The sequence below is a fragment of the Saimiri boliviensis genome, chromosome 3 (genome assembly GCF_048565385.1).
Source record: "Saimiri boliviensis isolate mSaiBol1 chromosome 3, mSaiBol1.pri, whole genome shotgun sequence".
In the NCBI taxonomy this organism is placed as follows: Eukaryota; Metazoa; Chordata; class Mammalia; order Primates; family Cebidae; genus Saimiri; species Saimiri boliviensis.
In genome coordinates this window covers 86,994,956-87,017,864 of record NC_133451.1, presented here as the reverse complement: position 1 = coordinate 87,017,864, position 22,909 = coordinate 86,994,956, and the positions used below count along the sequence as shown (strand labels likewise).

Here is a 22,909-nt window from a genome sequence, read left to right as displayed (position 1 = left end):
TCCAGCTGCTTAAAGCAAATGGGTAAATTCAATATCCCAATGTTGAGAAGAGGTCTTTGCTTTGACAGAAGCAGCTGGAGGAGAAATCAGTGACATTTCCAAAAAACCTAGAAATAAATGTGATCAAGGAGGTAAAAAGATTCCTCCAACGAAAACTATACAACATTGGTAAAAGAAATAAAAGAGGACACAAATAAATGGAAAAATATTCTTTGTTTATGAATTAGAATTAATATTGTTAAAATTTCTGTACTACCCAAAGTGATCTACAGATTCAATGTAATCTCTATCAAAATACCAGTGACATGCTTCACAGAAATAAAAAAAAAAATCGTAAATTTTTTATGAAAACATAAAATTAGCTAAAACAATTTTGAGTAAAAATAATAAAACTGGGCCGGGCACAGTGGCTCAAGCCTGTAATCCCAGCACTTTGGGAGGCTGAGGTGGGTGGATCACAAGGTCAAGACATCGAGATCATCCTGGTCAACCTGGTGAAACTCCGTCTCTACTAAAAATACAAAAAATTAGCTGGGCATGGTGGCACGTGCCTGTAATCCCAGCTACTCAGGAGGCTGAGGCAGGAGAATTGCCTGAACCCAGGAGGCGGAGGTTGCGGTGAGCCGAGATTGTGCCATTGCACTCCAGCCTGGGTAACAAGAGTGAAACTCTGTCTCAAAAAATAAATAAATAAATAAATAAATAAATAAATAAATAAATAAAAATAAAACTGGAAGTATCACACTACCTGACTTCAAAATATATTACAAAATGATGGCAACCAAAACAGCAAGGTACTGACATAAAAACAGATATGTAGACCAATGGAACAGAATAGAGAACACAGGAATAAACCCATGCACTTATAGCAAACTTATTTGTAAGACAGCCACCAAGAACACACACAAGGAAAAGTACTGCCTCTTTAATAAATGGTGCTGGAAAAACTAGATATTCACATGTAGAAGAATGAAACTAGATCCCTATCTCTCACCATATACAAAAATCAACTCAAAGTAAATTAAAGACTTAAATGTAAAAAACCAACATTTAAAACTACTAAAAGAAAACGTAGGGGAAGTATTTAATGACATTTGTCTGAGCAAGAATGTTTTTATATATGATCTCTAAAGCACAGACAACAACAGCAAAAAAATAGCCAAATGGAACTACATCAAACTGAAACTTCTGCATAAGAAAGGAAACAATCAACAGAATGATGAGAACACTTACAGAATGGGAGAAAATATTTGCAAACCATGCATTTGCCAAGGGGTTAATATCTAGAATATATAAGAACAAACAACTTTATTCTGTAATATCAATAACCTGATTTTAAAATTGGCAAAAGACCTGAATAAACATTTATCCAAAAAGGATATACAAATAGCTAACAGGTATATTAGACAATGCTCAACATTATTAATCATCAGGACAATACAATTCAAAACTACAGTGATATATCACCCCTCACCCCAATTGTAATGGTTATTATCAAAAAGACAAAAAATAACAAATGATGGTGTGGATGTGGAGAAATCTGAACCTTTATATACTGTTGGTGGGAATGTAAACTAATATAGCCATTATGGAAAACTATGATGGTTTCTCAAAAAATTAAAAATAGAATGGCCATATGATCTAGCAATCTCATTACTGGGTATTTATTCAAAGAAAATGAAATCCATTTGTCAGAGATATCTGCTTTCTCATATTCACTGTGGCACTATTCACAATAACCAGGTTATAGAACCAACCTAAGTGTCCATCAACAGATGAATGGATAAAAATAATTATGAGGACACATGGACACAGGGAGGGGAATACCACATACCAGGGCCTGAGAGGTGGGGGGCTAGGGGAGGGATAGCATTAGGAGAAATACCTAATGTAGATGATGCTTTAATGGGTGCAGCAAACCACCATGGCATGTGTATACCTATGTAACAAACCTGCACATTCTGCACGTGTACCCCAGAACTTGAAGTATAATTTAAAAAATTGATATATATCCATAGTAGAATATTATTCGGCCGTAAAATAATGAAATCTTCTCATGTGTGGCAATGAGGTTAAACCTAGAGGACATTTTGTTAAGCAAAATAAACCAGACACAGAAAGACAAACACTGCATGATCTCACTCATTTGCAGAATCTACAAAAGCTGATTTCATAGAAGTACAGAATAGAATAGTGTTTAACAGAGGCTCAGGAGGATAGTGGGGAGGAGAGGATGGGAAGAAATTGGTTAATGGTTCTTAATTACAGTTAGATAGGAGAAATAAGTTCTGGTGTGGTAGTGCATAGTAGGGTGACTATAATTAACAATATTGTGTATTTCAAAATAACTAAAGAAAGAATTTTGAATGTTCTCACTATGAGGAAATGATAAATATTTGAGGTGATGAATATGCTAAATACTTTGGTTTGATCATTATACAATGCATGCATGTATTAAAACATCATACTGTATCCCATAATTATGTACAAATACTATTTGTCAATTAAAGATAAATACAACTTTAAGAAATTGTTCAAAATGAAACATACAGAAAATACTTTTAAAAAAAGCAAGAGCATCAGTGAGTCAGTGAGTTATGGGACAACTTCAATAAACTCTAATATACACTAATTTAAGTCCCTGAATAAAAGGGGTATGTAAAAATATTTGAAAAAATAATGGATGAAATTTTAAATATTTGATGAATACCATAAAGATGTACATCTTAGAAGCTCAATAATCCTAATCACAAGAAACATGAAGAAAATAACTCAAATGCACTTATCAAATTGCTGAACATCAGTGATAAAATCTTAAAAGCAGCCAGAATAAAAAGACTTTATATACGAAGAAAAAAAATGAGTGAAAGCAGATTTCCTTTCAAAAAACAATACACGGAAGAATACAATTAAGAACACCTTTGAAGTACTGGAAGACCAAACTAGAATTCTCTACCTAGCAAAAATATCTCTCACAGGACAGTGAGTTAGTTTTTCAGAGATACGGAAGATGAAAGTATTCATTATCAGTAGATTGCAGTGAAAGAAATGCTAAAGTAAGTCCTTTATAAGGAAAGAAAATGTGGTAAACCCAGATTAACAAGCAATAGAAAAAAAAAGTAAATTATAAGAATAAAAATGTAAAAAATAAAGAATGAAAAAAGAAGGAAAATGACACTAGATAGAAATGTAGAATGGAAATGCCAATTGCAGAGGTAAATATATAAGACTTTTATCTTATTATTTAAATTTAAAAAACATAATTATCTAAACAAAAAAATGTGTGGGGATTATACATCTAGAGAACTAAAGTGTATACCAAAAATAGCACAAAGGCTGGAAGGGGCGAAATGGTAGTACATTCCATGTGAAGTGGCATAATATTGCTTGAAGGCAAAATGTGATAAGTTAAAGACATATACTATAAGCCCTTATGCCATTACTAAAACAGTAAGACAAGAATGTATAGCTAATAAGCTCACAAAAGAAAAAATGGAATAATAGAAAATAATTATTTAAAAGAAGTCAGAGAAAGAGAAAAGAGAACAGAACAAAGAATAAAACAAACTTCAAGTTGGTAATTTAAACCTAATTCTACCAATAATCACATGAAATGCAAATGGTCTAAAGTAAACAGGGCATTATAAAGGTGCAGATGTTTGTCACTGATATCCTTTATCCCTTTCTTAAAAAATAGAACTCCTGAGTTTTACCTGTGTACATGACTGCCAAACAGAGATTACATTTCCCAGCCACCCTTGTAGCCAAGTGTAGCCATGTGATATGGTCTTATCCAAAGAACCAGGAGTGTTGTCTACCATTTCTAGACGTGCCCTTAAAAGAAATGGTCTTGGGCACTCTGCTTTTCCTCCTTTTCCGTAGTCTGGGAGCTGGTGAGAAGTGGACCAACCAACTTGGGCCATCCTGTAATTGGGTACAGAAGCTACATGTCAAGAATGTCAAAGCCACCCTATTAGCCTTTGACTATATACCTCTGAACTGTTCAAAGAAAGAGTAATATGGTTCTATCACTTTTAAGCTGTTTTTCTTAATTTGGGTTACCTGCGAAGCATGCTTTGAGGCAAGGACTTGGATGCAGTTAGTTTTCAGGGGAAGACATCCTAGCAAGCACAGGCAGGAGAGATAAGGTAATAAAGAATGCATTAATGTGTGGGTAACTGCTGTGGTCACATCCCATTGGGGACCCTCCAAGAAGCTTCCCTTAAAATCACCCATCAGTAGGCAAAGATGCTGAGACATTTATCAACTGACTCTTACTGGATGAATGTGTCTCCTCCTCAGGGTATTTGTGACCCAAAATTTTCAGCCTTCTGGGAACTATCATCATGTGCTGCTGCAGATGAAGCCGTCAGTGATATGGGGGGGCATAAATGGTGCCTCAGCAGTAGCATATTATTCTTGGAAGTATGTTTTCTCTAGTAAAAATCATACAGCTATTGTAATTAAAAGGGACTACTAATAAGAAAATTATAATTTTTATTGTTTTCTTCCTGAGATATGGGATGCCATCTTTTTAAAAGGTATGTGCAGAATGAAGAATAGTACTTTATGGAATAAGAATAAGCATAGCAGTTTTTTAGCCACAAAGTATGATTTATTTAGTTTAATTTCAAAAAATTAGTGTGAAAATTTAATTACTTAAGTTACAGCCATTGACTGATGGCTGTAATTTAAGTAATTAATAACTTGCACTATTTGATTAAATTTTCAAGGTCAAGTTGATGATTTCTTTCACTGTTTATTTTGGACATTCTGACATGAGTTAGCTAATTGTACCATAAATTCTCTGTTTGTTTGTTTGTTTGTTTTGTTGTTGTTGTTATACTGCAAATTCCCAGGCACCATACCTTAAATATTTGTACTAGTAAATATAAAATCTGTTTCATGTTGGAGTAAAAGTTATGTGCTCAGTATGTGGCCTTTGACTTCTCATTTAAGGGCACAGTAGGTGTAAATTAATATATCACAGCACAGCTTTTCTGAGGGCTATAACTAGACTGTGCCCATGCTGGTTTGCAGTGGAGAAAAATCTCTTCTGAAAGAGCAACCACTTTGTGCTTGCATCCAAAATTGAAAGATTTCTTTCCTGGACGTAGCATATGTTTCACAGCTTCTGTTTTGTAGAACTTTCAAGAGAGGTATTGGAGAAGCTCAATAATTTCAGGTAAGAAATTATTTACCCTTATATTGCTAACAATTAGGAGACAAATTTTCTTACTAAAATTTGAAAAATACATATTTTGGGAGATATTAGTAAAAGAGCTGATAAAAATCTCAAAGTTATTTCAGAGGGACATGAGGAAATGCCAAAAATATTTTGAAATTATTTTTAGAAAAAAGAATATAAATGGAAATCAAAGAATCCCATTAAAAATGAATGACCCCTTTTTCACTTCTTTAAAAACAATTCTCTGATTAGTACACTTGGATATAGCATCAAAACTTGTTTTAATATATGTCCCAAGAGTCCATAAACTAGATTATATAGCTGTTTCCTTCATTACAATGAGAGTGACAAAATTCATTACTACTAGATTTTGTAGCTAATGCTCAAGACATACCTTAATGCCCATTATACCTTAAATATTTAACATTTAAATATCAACTATATGACTAAGATAAATACTTCTAATGGAAGAATACATGATCAAAATGATGGCTAACTCTGAATAAAATGGTGCTTGCTTTCAGGATATATACTTTACAACTGTAAAATATCCTATGAGATAAAGTTTTGGGAACAGTTTTTTCTATACACTGTTTATGGGAACATCAGTTGGTGTAAACTTACATATACAGTAATTTGATAATATCTCTTAACAATTAAAATACGTATGTCTTTGGCCCAGCAATCTGAAACTTTAACCTACTTGAACTAATAATACAAAAATATTACAAACTATTACAAAAATACAAAACGGTACAAAAATATATGCACAGGAATGCTCATTTCAGCAAATTCTAATGTGAAAACTTAAAGCAACCTAAGTATACATTAGTAGGAAACTGTTGAGTAAGTTATGGTAAAACCATACATGCAGTAACATTTTCCTGTTACAAAGAATGAAGTTTAGTTTTATGTGCCAACACGAAAGGCTTTCCGATACGTATTTGTAAGGAGAAAAGATGATGCAATACAAAAACACACTATATTTCCATATGTGTAAAATAATTATATAAATAAGTGTATGTGTTTGTGAGTCTTCATATTTGTAATTTGTATATGTACCCAATATTTCTGTAATGAGACCCAAGAAACTATTAACATTCAGATAATGAGACTAGAGGTTGAAGTAGAGTGAGCTATTTATTTATTTTCTTTTTACTAAAATAACCAGCTTAGAGCTATTTATTTTTATTTTGCTGCCTTGAGTTTATTTGAATTTATTTTTAAAAAATCATTTTAAAAAAGCAGTTATATGTTTTGTAAAGGGCTATTTTTATAGACCACCAACTTACCAATAAAGGGAATATGGAGAAATACAGAAACAGAAGCTCATTGATACACTAATATTATTTAAAGATAATTTCCCTAAGAAAAGACTTAGGTAAACCAGTACTTGATAATTTTCTATTTTTCTGATTTTATTTCTTTTCATTCAGTTTGGTTAGTTTATTTAGTTTTGCTTTGTAGAGATTTGTCCTGATCCTTTCTTAATAAAATTATACTATTTTACTAAAGAAGTCTTATATAAGATATAACCACATTTAGCAGAAATGTGTTGGTATTTTTCTATTTTGTTAAGTTGTTATAAAACAATAAATAATAAACAAAGCCATAGGCAAATTCCACTCTGGGATATTCTCCATTGTGAGTGCAGCAAGATAGGGGGCGATGGAATTACCTTGGGATTTGTTGACAGCTGCCTTGGTGGGCATGATGGGCTTCTGTCTTTCCTTATTGTACTTAGGCTCTGAAGATGAAGCTTAACTATAATGTAAATAAGCTGTCTCAGAAAGTTCCTCACCAAGAAGGGTTCTGCTTTGCCATCCAAGTTACGTGGTTCCTTTGAGAACCACTTCTAGTTCAGAAGGAGAAGCTTATTTGTCTTATAAAATTTCTATTAGTGAATTTTTTTTTTTAATTGAGATGGAGTTTTGCTCTTGTTGCCCGGGCTGGAGTGCAGTGGCACGATCTTGGCTCACTACAACCTCCGCCTCCCAGGTTCAAGTGATTCTCCTGCCTCAGCCTCCCAAGTAGCTGGGATTACAGGCATGCACCACCATGCCAGGCTAATTTTGTATTTTAAGTAAAGACAGGATTTTGCCATGTTGGACAGGTTGGTTTCAAACTCCTGACCTCAAGTGATCCACCCGCCTTGGCCTCCCAAAGTGCTGGGATTACAGGCATAAGCCGCTGCACCTGGCGAGAAATATTTTATAGCATTTTTATTGTAATTTATATTTTGGAAAGTGTTGAAAAGCACAAAGGGGCAAAAGGCAATGATTCTGTTCATCAATCAAACTTTCACAATCCTACCATCCAGAGACCACTTCATGATACTACCATTCAGCATTTTAGAGCATTAAAAAAGAAGCCTGTATTCTTAGAGTCTTTTTGCTTAAATTATCATATGCATTCCTCTTATCGTTAAAATCTGTTTACTACACATATTTTTCACAGATTCTTAGTATTTAACTCTGAATTTATCATAATTTGCATAATAATTTATCTAAATTTGGATATTTAACTCAATTTCATTTAAAATAAAATAATTTAGCCATTATAAAGCATGCCACCATAAGCCCTTTTTATTAATAATTTTTATTTATAGTTCTGATTATCATTTTTATTTATTTTCTTTACCTTTTTTAATTTTGAAAAGAATGTTTAGTAGTTTTAGTTTTAGAATAACTAGGGTTAAAGTGCATGAGCATTTGAAATGATCTGCATATACATGTATATATTTATACATTATGTATCTATATCAGTGGTTCTCAACCAGGGGCAATTTTTCTCCCCTGTCTTCCCCTCCTCCCTAAGAGACATGCAGCATTACTGGAGACATTTTTTATTGCCATGATTTGGGGGTTCTACTGCTGCTCCTGCCTAATGGGTAGAAGCCAGGGAAGCTACTAACCACTCTGAAATGCACAAGGCAGCTTCCCACAACAAAGAATTATCCAGTCCAGAAATAGCAATGGTGCTGAGTCTGAGAAACTCTACGATAAATACCTATATATCTGTATATATCTCTCTAGATACACACCTCAATATAAAAATATATAAATCAAATAAATAAGCAACATCTGCCTTTGTATATGTATCTGTCTTGACCTTTAAAAAACAATTGATTTTTCAATTATGTTTATTCTCTTAATCTAGTCTTTTTGATTTCATCCCCTAATGAACATAAAGAAATCAGTTGTTCTCTTTTAGTCACCAGCGACTTATAAAAGGCAGAATTGGAAGGACAGTGATATCTTCACCTTTTAAATTCTTGGGTTGCACAATCCTTCCCTCAGATGGAAAATGAACAAATAATAGGAAAAGTCGTAACGCCACCTCAGGATTCATAACTGGCATTTAGAGCTATTATAATTAGACATTAAGAGCTATTAAAAATTATGTTGGGAATAATATATAAAGAGCAAATTTGGAGTCGATTTTAGGTTAAATGGATAGTCCTCTGAGTTACACAAATGACTGTCACACCCTCAACAAAAAAGAGAGATGCCATCTATACTTTTATTTTTTAAAAAATTTTTGTTTTTTTTGAGATGGAGTCTCACTCTATTGTCCAGGCTGGAGTGCAGCAGTGCAATCTCGGCTCACTGCAATCTCTGCCTCCTGGATTTAAGCAATTCTCCTTCCTCAGCCTCCCATGCAGCTGGGATTATAAGTGCACTCCACCACGCCCAGCTGGTTTTTGTGTTTTTAGTAGAGATGGGGTTTCACCCTGTTGGCCAGGCTGGTCTTGAGCTCCTGACCTCAGGTGATCTGCCTGCTTCGGGCTCCCAAATTGCTGAAATTACAGGTGTGAGCCACCGCATTCTGTCTATGCTTCAATTAAAATCAGCGTTACCAGTGTTACAGCTCTTTTAGAATTTGTCTAGCAGGCTTTCCGGTTTTTGCCAGAAAGCCCCTAAAAAACAAACAAACAAACAAACAAAAACAAAAAACACTAAAATCAGTGTTACCAGCTCTTTGGCTTTTTAGGAAGGTTATATTTTATACTTGATACTTCTGTAATACTCAAAAATTGGCAAGCCTTATGACATTATCTTTAATTTCTGTTGTTAGTGTTTTACCCACTTTTTCTTTGTTTGTTTTTTTTCTCACTTTAAAAAAAGAATTTGATACTAATAGTCTTAGTCCTACCTATTTTGGAATTAAACCTTCATTTATTTATTGTTTATTGAAAATGTAAAGTATAGTATTACATCTTACTTTTCTAATGTCATTCCCATAAGGGTTGGCCAGTATTTTAAAGACATGTTAGAATCACCACACATCTTAAACTGAACTTCACAATTTCCTGCCTTCCCCTTAACCCCAATCATATCTCCTGTGGATGAGGAGATTATGTAGAACAGGGCTTAGTTTTGCCTATATACAGTTACTGTTATTTCCTTTTGTTTTCTGCTTCATTAAAAACAAATGAACAGACAAATCCATTTATTACTTATTCTAAACACAATTTTAACACAATGTGTTTTAGTTTTCTATAGAAAAATATAAAATATAGATAGGCAGAAAGAAAAAATCTTTCATTATTGCATTACCTGCAGGTAAATACAATTAAAGTTTAATACTACTTATCATTCTGTTTTTATGTAAGTCTATATATATATATTTTGTGAACATCTGTTCTTGTTAATATACCATTCAGTTGTATATAAACGTCATGGCTTAGTTAACCAGTTCCTTAATATTGGGTAATTTAGGCAGTGACTGCTTTTTATAAATTATTCTTCAGCAATAAACTTTGTATGTCCATGTGTTTACATAGAAAAAATTCTTTCCTCAGGATAAATGCCTTATACTAACATTGGTCATTGGAATGAAGATTTTAAAGACCTTTGATTCTAAAGTGCTTCTGGAAGAGTTATACAAATTTACTTTCCTTATAACATAGCTTCTTTATAATATTTTCTTTAATTTTAATAATCAAATCTAAAAATATACACTTAAAAATAGTGTAATAATGAATTATATGTAGATCCTCTAAAACCAAACTGTGATTTCTTTCACAGCAAGGTGAAACCATCTCTTTGATGACTAGAAATTATGTAATCAATCAGGAATAAATAACATTGTAAGACAGGAATAAAAGCTTGTGAAAGAAGTATCAAGTGAAATAAAAATTAAGAATATTTCTTTACAATGATGTACAAATTTTCTTTTGACACCAACTACATTTATCAGAAGTATGCATAATAAAAGAAAATGATTTCTGAATTTTGTTTCATGAAGTTCCTCAATGCTTTGGCAGTTCTTAGACTGTTTTAACAAATTTTTTAGTTTATGTAAACATTATAAAAAAAGACGCAAATTCATATATACTACAAATTGGTTAACACTAGTAGCTAGAGTGTTTGAATTGTGCTGCTAGGTTAACTTTTTTTGTGCATATTATGGATTAAAGCTGCCAGGGAAGGTTTTATTATTATTATGTGAAGTTTTATACAGGTGCTCAAATAGACTAGCCAACTCAGCTTAATTGAGTATTCAGAGATTTCAAGGGTAACTTAAACTGGTAGCATTTGCAGCTGTTCACATATAGCTTTAAATAATGAAGATAAAATGTAGGGAGAAAATGAATGCTGATGGCTATACGTAAGAAATGGACTATGGTTCCCATGTATAGTCATCAACTCATCAAAATTCTCATAAATTAGCTTCCTAACCCAAAAACCTCAAGTATAATCTTCATTTGAGGTTTTGTAAGTTGTTCCACTTCAGACTTCATTTGATATAAGGGCTCTATTGCTTAAAATATTTGAAGGACCTTTATAAAGGGGATGTGACTGTCAAATGACACCATCAAGGATTAATACAGAAGCATAAGTAGGTCCTATTTGTTTTATTTACCTCACAAGTCAGAAAGAAAATATATTTCTAAAACGAAGAAGGGAGTCCTTACATAATTTTTGCACAACTAAATTCTCCGCTTTATATACTGGCAGTCTTTGTTTTACACAGTAGTATGGGGGCAATAAAAATAACTGCGCAAGCTGGGCATGATGACTCACGCCTGTAATCCAAGCACTTTGGAGGCCAAGGCAGGCGGATTACCTGAGGTCGGGAGTTCAAGACCAGCCTTACCAACATGGTGAAACCCCTTCTTTAAAAAAATAAAAAATAAAAATAACTGTGCAAAATGATTTTAATAATCAATGGGAAAAATGATAATTGTTCTGTCATCTTTATTTTCCTCAAAACATTAAAAACTGTCTTTCTATTGGTTGTACATGTATGTATAGGGTTATGATGTATAAAGTTATATATATCTATATACATACACACACACATGGTTATACATGTATAGGGAAATGAAAAAAGAATAAAACTATATTTAGTGCACTGTAACTGAAAGCATTAAAAATATTGAGAATCAATGTGTTTTATTTGCTTGTAAAATCTTCCCATGTGTTTGTAGTTGACCAGCACTTGTCCTCTTGCTGCATAACTTATAGTTGCCTTGGCAAATTTTCATACAACTTTTTTTAAGTAGATGGTTCAGCTTCCAACATTTTATTCAATTAACTGTTGATGTAAATTTTCTCTGAGAAATCCTTTTATGTGAAACTTTTTTCTAGAATTATTTCCTCTGGGATATGAACATCTTCGTCCTTTTCACTACAATCATTTTTCTCATTTGTTTGCCTTCACTAAGTTCCTCTTGCTTGAGTGTCTCCAATGGCAGCTGTCTACACACACAATTGACTTCTTCTATAACTCCATTTTTGTGTGATTCTAATTTCACTTCCAGCTTTATCTTTTTTTTCTATCATTTCCAGCACTTGCATCTTTGTTGGCTAATTCCTTCTTTCAGTTATCCATTTTTGTAAAGTGTCACCTGTTTGTCACTGTGAGACAAGAACACAACATGACTGCGTGAACCGAATAGCAAATGCTCAGTGATCGATCACCAACAGACTTTGAAAGAAGTGATGTGATTGTTCACTGATCATGGTACACATCTGTTATTTATGTAGTGATTTGTGGACTGAAGAGCTGGCAGCGAAGTTTATACTTTATGCAATTACTCACATTTAATATACCGTGGTAACTGAAATTTGAATCATGTTGTTGGGGCACAGTTGTTATTTAACCAATCCATGGTAACTGAAGTTCATGTATATGGGAACCATGCTGAGTCAGGAATGCCTGTATTCCCTGCTTAAACTGGAATATCACAGTTCCCTCTGAGTTTGAGACTGGAGTGAAATGAATGAAGAATGATCACAAAACAAAGAGAACGTTTCAATATGTGTTTAGTTTTCACATACATACAAATTTTGACACAACATCAGGGCCCAACATTTTTATTCACTTGTAAGCTATTTACAGTTTCTATCTCCTGCATCACTGCTCTTATTATTCTGTAAATTTTAGGTATCAAACACGTAACTTTCAGAAAGTCAAACAATACCAAGATATTTTAATACTTCCACTATATACATCTTTAGTTAAAGCAACATATAGTATTTTAAAAAACATTTGTTTTGAAATAATTATAGATTCACAATTTACAGGAAATTGAAAAGGATAAAGCTTGTATACATTTCACCCAGTTGCCTCTAATGGTTACTTCTTACATAGCTGTAATGCAATATCAAAACCGGGAAAATGGCATTGGTACTACATATATATATATATATATATATAGTTCTTTTACTTTAATCACATGTATAGATTCGTGCAAGCAATCGAGATGCAGAACTATTTCATCATCATGGAGAACTCCTTCTTGCCACTCCTTTATAGTGTCACCCTTTATCCTTTATCCCTAGCCCTTGGAAACTGCTAATCTGTAATTTTGTCTTTTCAAAAACGACCAGAAGTTTGTTCCTTTTTATTTCTGAATAAAATTATGTGGTTAGTGTTGTTTTTGTGTGTGTATTAAAAGTTTATATATCTCCTGGAGTCTCTCTTCTAAGAAAGAAAAAAGTTTATATAAATTGTATTATGCTATTTTATTCTCTTGCAACTATTAGAAAACTCAGTGTTATGTTTTGATAGTTGTTACCTATTTCATAAATAGCATCTAGTCTGAACATCCAATCTGAGAAATTTTAACACCTTATTTAAGTGTATCTATACTTATTACAATAACTGAAGTATTTTTATTAACATACTATTTTGTGTTTAATTTTTCATTTACTTTTCTCTTGCTTCTCTCTTCCAGCTCTAGATTTTTGAATAACTTGATTTTTTCTTTTTTTTCTTTATTTTCAGGTTATAATTTTTCATTCTAATGAACACCTTAACTTTTAAATAGTCAGAGGTGTTTTTAAAAGCTTTCGAGTTAATAAGCATCTCTACATTTCTTGTAAGGAACTTTTAGAATTTTAGCATACATTCTTTGTATCACCCCTCAAACTTTCAAGTTAATGTTTTATTGCCATCTTTGTTTTATGTCCTACCTTCTAGTAGTCATTACTGTCATTGTGTATATTTTACACTTACCAATTTCTTTGTTCTCCATTGTTTCCTCAGTTCAATTTCTCTCTTACCAAAATTCACTTATTAATAAATCCATTTGTGCAGTTTGTGATTGTCAAAAAGCTATCTCAGTCTTTGAATGAGAATATCTTTACATAACACTTTCTCTTAAATTTTTTTATTATGAGAATTATCAAACATACAGAAGAGTAGAGAGAAAATGTACACCCATGTGCTTATCATCTAGACTCACCAATTTGAGTCTAGATGACAGACTCAAATTACTTGACTTTTTGCCATGTGTGCATTCTCTCTACACACACACACACACACACACACACACATACACACACACACCCTTTAACTAAAACACTTAAAAATAGACTGGCACAGTGGCTCATGCCTATAATCCCAGCACTTTGGGAGGCCAAGGCAGGTGGATCACCTGAGGTCAGGAGTTCAAGACTAGCCTGGCTAGTGTAATGAAACCCCATCTCTACCAAAAAAAAACCCCACAAAAATTAGCTGGGCATTATGTGACACATCTGAAACCCAGCAACTGGTGAGGCTAAGGCAGGAGAATGACTTGAACCTGGGAGACAGAGGTTGTAGTGTGTCTAGATTGCACCACTGCACTTCAGCCTGTGACACAGTGTGAGACTGTCTAAAAAATAAATGAATAAATAAATAAATATGCAGCTATCATGATACCTTACCCCTAAATGAAAACAGTTCAATGTTCTTTAAATTAGGGATAGCTCTAATACATACAAAATTTTATTATAAAATATAAGCAACAATTCTCTAATATCAACTAACACTTACTATATATTCATATTTTAAATTGTTCCAAAAAGTTTTTAATCTCTTTTTTAAAACCAGAATCCAACCAAAAACTACATACTATGTTTATTTGTTATGTATCTTAAATTTGTAAAATCCAGCAAAAGATATTTCTTCTATTATTTTTATGACATTGATTACTTGAAGATATCAGACCAGTTGTTTTGAAAATTATCCACTTATTGGATTTGTTTGATTACTTCATAGGATCGTTTAACCTATTCTTTTGTGTTTCCTGTAACTTTTTTATCTTACCTTTGAATGATATTTGAACTGGTTACAGAATTCTAGGTTGACAGTGTTTTTTCTTAAGCATTATTCTCTGACCTCTATTTTTGACTGATTACGAATCTATTGATTATGAGAGACTAATTATTGTTCCTTTGCAGACAAACTGTCTTTTCATTTTGATTGTTTTTAGTATTTTCTTTCTAGTCTTGATATTTTGTAGTTTTAGCAAAAGAAGTTTTGCAGTAGATTTATGTTTGTTACTGTGTCCTGGGCTCTTCCAAAGAGAAGATAACAATAACAAACTTTAAACCAGGATTCCTATGGCTCATCAGTTAGAGAAAATTATCAAACATTGTCACATTGAATATGTTTCTACTCTATTCTTTCTATTATTTCCTTCTGGAGCTCCTATATTCTATATGTTGGACATTTTCATTTTCCATGCTTTTTCTATTCTTTTTCATATTTCCGATTTCTTCATTTCTCTCACTGCATTTTCCCTGGATAATTTCCTCACAACTGTCTTCCAGTTCCTTAACCCAAACCTCCTAGAGCTCCATCCACTCTGCTATTTAACTCATCCTTTATGTTTTTAATTTCAATATTTAATCCTCACATTTTAATTTTTTCTGAAGTTCAGTTTTCTGCCTTGATTTTTAAAATAATGTCTGGTCTTTCTTTATAGTTTTTGTCTCCTTAATAATTTAAAATGTACCTATTTTATAGTTTCTTTCATATTGTCCTATTATTTGAAGCTCTTAGGTTCTAATTACCCTGCTGTTATACTGCTTATTATCATTCAGGTTGGAGTATTTACTCTTCTGATTTGCACTTTTTGAAGATCGGATCAGTTTTATTGATGACCGTGTGTGTGTGTGTGTGTATGTGTGTCTAAATCCAGATAATAATGGTGAACAAAAATAATTGTCAATTTAAACCTCTATATACTAATGCAGAGCAGTTTTATATTTTTTTCTACCATGTATTTCAAAAATTGAGTAGTTTGAAATGATTCCCTTTCTGGTTTAGGGATTCCTATGCCGTAAAATAACACAGGCTGAATATTTACTTTCTCAAAGAAATTTTTGTTTTTAAAAACCTTATTGTGTTCTTGGAAAAACAATTTCCTTTTTTGTCTTTTGAACTGGTGGATAGGGTCCTTATCTCTTCCTAAGAGGCAGCCTGTTTAGGACCTTAACTTCATGAAAGGGTCTCATTTCTACCATTTTAGGGTGCATGAGGTCAAGGCCACATCTCTTTGTCTCGTTATGGAAATTAAAACCTTAGCCTCTGGCCTCTATGAAGGTCATATAACCTGCCCACATTTCTCTGACTGATTCAGTTTATCTTGTAAGCTGCCTGCTTTGGCTCCTGTTTGACACCTGAATGTTTTCCTCTCTTTCACTGGACGTCAGCTATATATTGTCTTCCTGCTGTATTTGTCCTTAGCATTTTAATATGTTTTTATGTTTTATTTTAGAAAAAGTTTTGTATAGGTGACTATGTAGCAAAATTGGCGAAATGTCAGTTCTAAATATATGAAAACTTTGACATTGCCATTAACATGCTTGGCATTACAAAATAAAAATTTCAAGGGATGATACAAAACATTGTTTCATAAATAGTATAAAGTGAGCAAAGAAGGGAAGATAAAAAATGGGAAAAACAAGGGTCATGATATTAAAACTAAGATACTGACACATGGTTCTTGATATTCTATAATAATTCCAATAAATTAAAAAATGATTAATACATTCCCACTATAAATTAATCCCAACTTGTGTAATCAAAGGTTGTTTGGAAGATGGAAGGGAATGATGGGGAGGAAGTTAGTTACAGGTAGCTTATCAAAACTTTGAATTTCAGTTTATTTCTTCCAGCAACAATGAAGGCAGTGCTTTTTATTTAGTGCCAGAGATGCATGTCCAGTGGAAAGAATTTTTTCTATTTCTCCCATCTTGTGAAGGCCCAGGTGCATAAAAAAGGGGCAAGAGCACAATCTATGTGAAAAAGCTTATTTCTAAAGAGAAGTGAGTTCAGACTAAAAAAGTGGCTTCATCAACAAGGACCATCTTTTAGCCTTGTCACTACATAGTAGGATGGGTCTAGAGAAACAAGAGATAAACCCAATCTCTTAAGAATCCTGTTGAAAAAATTAGGTAAATTTTCAAAGAAAATATAGTAAGAAAATATTTACTGGTGAGAAAATATCTACAAACTTTTAACTTCAAAACTTGGTGTAGCTAAGAACTTAACAGCCTTTGTTTTTATATTAGAATCACTCCATTTGAATCTAAGCTCTACTACCTATTATCTCTGTCACCTTTGAGCAAATCTTTTAAATTCACTGGCTCTCAATTTGCTTATTTATAAAATAATGATAATACAAAAGTTCCATGAGTCTAGCGAGAATAAAAATGAAAAAGCCATCAAATATACTTTATAAAGCACTTAGATTGGTGCCTGCATATAACGATCACTAATATTTAATACCTGCTATTATGAAACCAACACAGAGATTTATAGAAATCACTTGAAGAGAAAAAGGCTCCAAAAGACTGAAAACGTGATAAGCTCATCTCTTTGAACTAACTAGCCCAAATTCTGGGATTTCTAGGATACAAAAAAATGGAGGAAATAATATTATTGCTATAGCTTAAAAATACTGTGGTGGGTGTTCTTGTATTATGTCAGCCTCAATTACAGAAAATTAAGCATTGTTTGAAAAGGAAAGAAAATATTACTTTTTGTGAATTAGACTTTGTGGTTGCTTTATGTTAATGTGTTTATCCCAGTAAAACACTTTTGATAGTAGAAATACTTTTACCTATTCACAAAAAAGTTTGCAATAAGAGAGTTTTCAGGTAATAATAAATCTTCTTTCTTTCCTTTGGACAAAATTTACATGCCCAGATAATTTTTGTAATGATTAAAAGCATATTTCTCATGAATAAACATTTATATTTCTTGCTGCTAATTTGCCTATCCATTTTTTTCTAAGCAAATTTACATCTTCTGTACTAGGAAGAAAATTAGAATAATTATTCTATCCTTTTGAAAAGGCAATGGTTATACTAAGTCACCTGAGTTCCATCTCTGGGCAACAGTGACAAATGGTCACTTGCAGTGCAAAGATCAAGTACTGAGAGTGTGAGGTCAGCTGCTTTACACGACACCTAATGGGACTGTCATTTCTCAGGGTCCCCAACCAAAGGCAGGATGGCGACATGGTGTACCCATCACTAAGGTGCCATGTCTGGCATTTAAATAGGGCTCAGTAATTCCAGCGGAGCCAAGTTATTAGAGATCTAATTGCCATTGTCTAATAAATTCTTTTGAGGTCTTTGTATATTGGTTCCCTTAAATATTCAATGCATGAAGGCTAGAAGCAGTTATCAAAAATGTAATTGTTTTATAAATTTTTAGTTTTCAATTCCAAAACACTCTTATGAATTAATAAATAGCATTCAGATAAAATAAGAATATTCATCAATAATGCAAGATTTTCTGTGTCATTGTTGGGTGGGGATATAACCTTACTGCATTGTCGATCAGAAACTCTGGGGAAATAACATAGCTTCTGTAATACACTTCCATCTTGGATATTCTAGACCATGTTTAGCTGGATAATTTTTACTTTGAACAAAATGTTTTTATTCTTACGTTCTTTCCGAAAGAGATTATTTGAACTCATCATCATCCTAAGTTTATTTCAAGTTATTACTTTCTGGATTGCCTTTCCGAAGCTAGCTATGAATACACAGTGGACTTTAAAATAGCAAGGCTATTTTTGTTTAAAATGAGCAAGGATGGTCTTGTCCCCAGCTACTGTAATACAACAGAGCTTTCCTAAGGCATTTAGATGTTCCTCAAAACATTGACCCATAGTCGACGAACAACAAAATGTAAAAACTCCGAAGGGGTTAGTGCTTCCTTAACTGAACTGATTGACAGCTCTAGGCTTGCCCAGTGACACTGTCATTCGAGGGAACCTACACTTTTTTTTCCCAGGTTTTCTAAAGTCTCTTTGGTGTCACAAGGGGACAAACCCCTGTGGTACTGCAAGGCCCTTCTCTGTCAGAGGGCTAAGACCTGGACTAATTCATTGCAGTGCAGTTTAATTAAACTGCACTGGAGTTGTTTCCCTGGTAAAATAAGTGTGGGAAGAGAATGTGTGTCAAAAGGGACATGCCCCTTACTGTGTGTACTTTATTGTTACACCACAGCTAATATATTGTGGGAATTCCATGGAGTCAATGATAAACTGTATTATCGAGCTCCATAAAACAGGCATTCTACTAGTGCAGGTTACTGTAGCTCACAATTCTATTAATCCTTCTAATTTATTATATTATGGCTGTATGTGAGGTCTCATAAATTTATTATACCCCTTTCATCTAAAAAAACCCCACATGCTTGTTTCTCCTTTCAAATAAAACCTCTTATTATTTGTTGTGTCTGTCTCTAAAAATGTAATAGCCACTTGTAAGAAAATACAATTACTGGCTGAGAAACGTAAACTGATTTGACATGTTTTCTACTCTAAAATAAAAAAATTCTATTAAACCTTGCTGTATGAGTACAAATACTAGTGCATTAAGACCCATTGGATTTTTATTTCCAGTTTTCTGGCAGTAAGTCCACATCTTAATGATTTTCATTTTTTTCATCACTTTTATTATGATAAAGGAATTTACTTATAGTCCTCTTTCTCTTTTATCATTCAGATAAGAGACCAATAGGAGGAGAGAGATAACATCAGCTTTGTTTGTTTCTGTATCTCTAGCGCCAAGTTCAATGCCCGACACATATTAGAGGCTCAATAAATACGTGTCAAAAAATAGGAAGGCAAATACAATAAAATATTTTAGCACTTCCTTGTTGTATAAACTTTGATATAATTTTTATCTGTATAGACATTAACATGTTTATTAATACAGCTTTATTTTTTATCAGCTATCAATTGTACAAACCATTTATAGTTTAAAAGGATGACATTTAAACATATGCAGGAATAGTTGTATTAAGTTATGAAGTTTTGGTTGTTGTTTGTAGTTTGCAATTCCACTGTTTTTAGAAACCAAGATACTTCAAAGTAAATGAGACGTTGGAGATTAAGAATAAGCTGAAGATTCTGTGGGCTGGCCCTCATGTGATAAGAGGAAATGTAAATTGAGCTGTACTTCATAACTGTTTCAGATCAGAATGATAACTGTGTTATTTGTAAATGAGTTGACACAAGCTTTGTCATATTTGAATTTCAGTAAGGCACCCAAGTTCTGTTTTTCTTGAAGTGTAAAGGTAAGTGGTGAATGATACAGGAAGACTGGACATAGATTAGAAATCTATCTACTTTATCATCTTACATCTCAGTAAATAGTAAAAATAACCAGAGTCTTTTTAGTAACTCTTGCTTTAGAGCACTCTGTTTGAAGGGAAATTATTTGTTATAGTACAGGTGTTCAGTAATGACAAGATAGATGAAGACAACTGATATTGTAAACATATTAGAAATTTGAGAGAGTAAGTCAAGCTTGGAAATAAAATTTGTTTTATATAAAAATTATTTCTTTCTTCACAATTGGAGTAAAAATCATAAAGTTGACCTAATTTTCTGGTATTAGCTAAATTTCCATTGTTTTTGTTTTGTAAATGAAGACAGATCTTCCCCTTGATGTTATTTTTTTTTCCCATGATAGGAAAGAAAGAAAAAAGTCTTAAAATAGCTTCCACAAATGTGTCCAGAGCTGACAATATTGGCAGTCCCAATGACACCTCCTGTCTCATTTAGTCTTCAATACGGTGATGGTATCTTGTCGTGAGACAGATGCAACTTGTTCAGTTATTACTGAAGGGTAACATGGCATAGTGGAAAGGGCCTGGTTTTAGAATTCATCACATCTGAATTTGAATTCCAGTTCTACTTTTTAATAACTGTGAATTAAAAAAAAATACTTAGTTTTTTTGAGCCTTCATCATAGGATTTTAATAAAAATTATAGTAAATAATGTATGCCAAGTGATTTACACAGTTCCTGAGACATAGTAACTTCACAATAAACAGTTGCAATTATTTACCATTATTATCTTCACTCACAAGTATAAAGCATAAAATGCCAAATCCTCCCACAGAAATGGTATTTGAAGAAAACACGTTTCTTGCTCTTGTATTATTACTGTTTACTTGAATTTACGTAGTATGTCTCTAAAGAACAATGCAGGAATTGTAGATGACTAGGGGAGGAGTCTTGCCATTAATCTGCTCTGAGATTTTGACTGTCTTCTTCCTCTCTTCACTTGCTACATTTTTGAAATGGGCCAGCTCCATTTCTCCACAAAGCAATAGAGAAAAACATGTTTTGATTACAACTACACTTTTAACTTGGATGTATTGTATATATTCAGATGCGGCGCTAAGGACACTATGCACTACTCATTTTATGCTTACAGAATTCATGTTCTCGGAGAGATAAAAGTGGGTAGCTTTTAGAACTTTACAGCCACAAAGGACTTTGGACTTCATCTTTAGTTTAATTTGCATCTTCCTTACTGGGGCTAGTTATAATTTGTGCTAAGCACTATACCAAGGGTGTGGCACAGTGGATTATTTTATTAAATCTTTACAATAAACCTAAGAGGAAAGTGCAATGATTACCTCCGACTGATGGATGAGGTCACTGAATATTAGAGAGGTGAGGTAGCATGCTGTAGATCTTATGTGTGGCAAACGGTAGAGCAGTGATAGAAAAGGCAGTAGTCCCTTCAGATCTGTGCTTCTGACTGCTTTACAGTATCTGCACCCCTCCGTCCACCCCAGTGCCAGCCCTTTCTAGTGTTCTGGACAGTGTCTAGTCGATACCAGCAGGTCGACTCACGGTAGTATAAAGCTTAGGGAAGGTTGGTCAGCCTTGGACAGACTGCAGGGGCATCAACTTCTTTAGAACTTCTGTTCTAATAGCAACTTGAAGATGAGATTCCTTACTCTTGAAAACACATACATATTGAAGTTTCCATTGTAATATGAAATATCGTAAATGAAATATATAACGAGTTGTTTCTTGTACCATTTGAAATGTGGTTTTAGCTTTTTTATAAAAAGAATAGCATGAAGACGAATAATACAGAAACAAGTAAACACTTAAACGGCTTTATAGACTTAATTTAACTAAAAATCAGGGATAACACTTAATCTTTTTATAATTTGAAAAAACAAAGACTATTTCTGCATTGGCAAAACTAACGTCGTCTTTATAAAATAGTGATTTTAATTTTGCATAAAAATACAATAACAAAGTAAAAATAAAAGTTTTTCTAATGCTATGTTTCATTTTGATAGAAAAATAGAATCCCATTTTTGAATGGGTTTGTTTGTTTTTTTCTTATAGATCTGTTTTAGTTCTTTGTAAATTCTGGGTAAGAATCCATATTTTGAACATATATTTAAGAATTTAAAAAATATTTTTATAAGCAAACTAGTTTATGCTGATTGTTTAGGAACATAAGTAAGATAAATTTACTCCCTCCTGAATTGAGATAAAGGAGCAATTTTTGGCCCTATTTGATGCAGTGTCACTGAGAAGTGAACAAAACATTCTTCGTGTTTCAGGAGGTATGTGAGATTCAGTAGGTAGATGTGAAGTATTACCTGGAATAATTCAAGTGTTTTTTTTTTCCCAATGTGTATGACCAAAATAGCTGCTATTAGAATTATATTGAAAATATTTCCACAAAATGGTTTTCTAAATAGGACATTTTTAAAACTTTGAAGTGAAATAAGACTAATAAATGTCAAATTATTATTTTTACTTCAATTTCAAAACCCTTTATGTAACATCAAGGCATAAACTTTGATATGGGAGTGCTTTAAATCATACGGAAATTGTTAGGTGAGAGAGAGCATGCTGTATCACAGTAAAATAGCACACCATAGAAAGAATATGAATTCTTAGAAAGGAAGGAAACTCTGTATTAGTACTATTTCCTCATTTGATAAAATATCTATTTTGCTTTCTGTAGATAATGAGTCAATTTGAAAGCACTTATCACTTTGTTGAATGAAGGAGGCCCACCTTGTTTGGTATTTGCCATTCCGTTATTTTATGTCATAGTTTGCCTTAGACTTGCTGTGTATTGCTAGGTTCTTTGGCAACATTACAACTGCAATCCAGTTGCCTGCATTCTTAGGACTTTTCATGTAAGTTAT

General features: G+C 33.0%; 1 non-coding gene and 1 pseudogene across 1 annotated transcript; both read left to right on the top strand.

Moving 5' to 3' along the window:
- LOC101047435 (large ribosomal subunit protein uL10-like) overlaps positions 1-22,909 on the top strand; it is a 207,105-nt pseudogene that overhangs the window by 96,310 nt on the left and 87,886 nt on the right.
- LOC120363789 (U7 small nuclear RNA) lies at positions 9,048-9,109 on the top strand. Its single transcript, XR_005579228.1, has one exon. It is a non-coding gene; the product is annotated as a U7 small nuclear RNA (small nuclear RNA).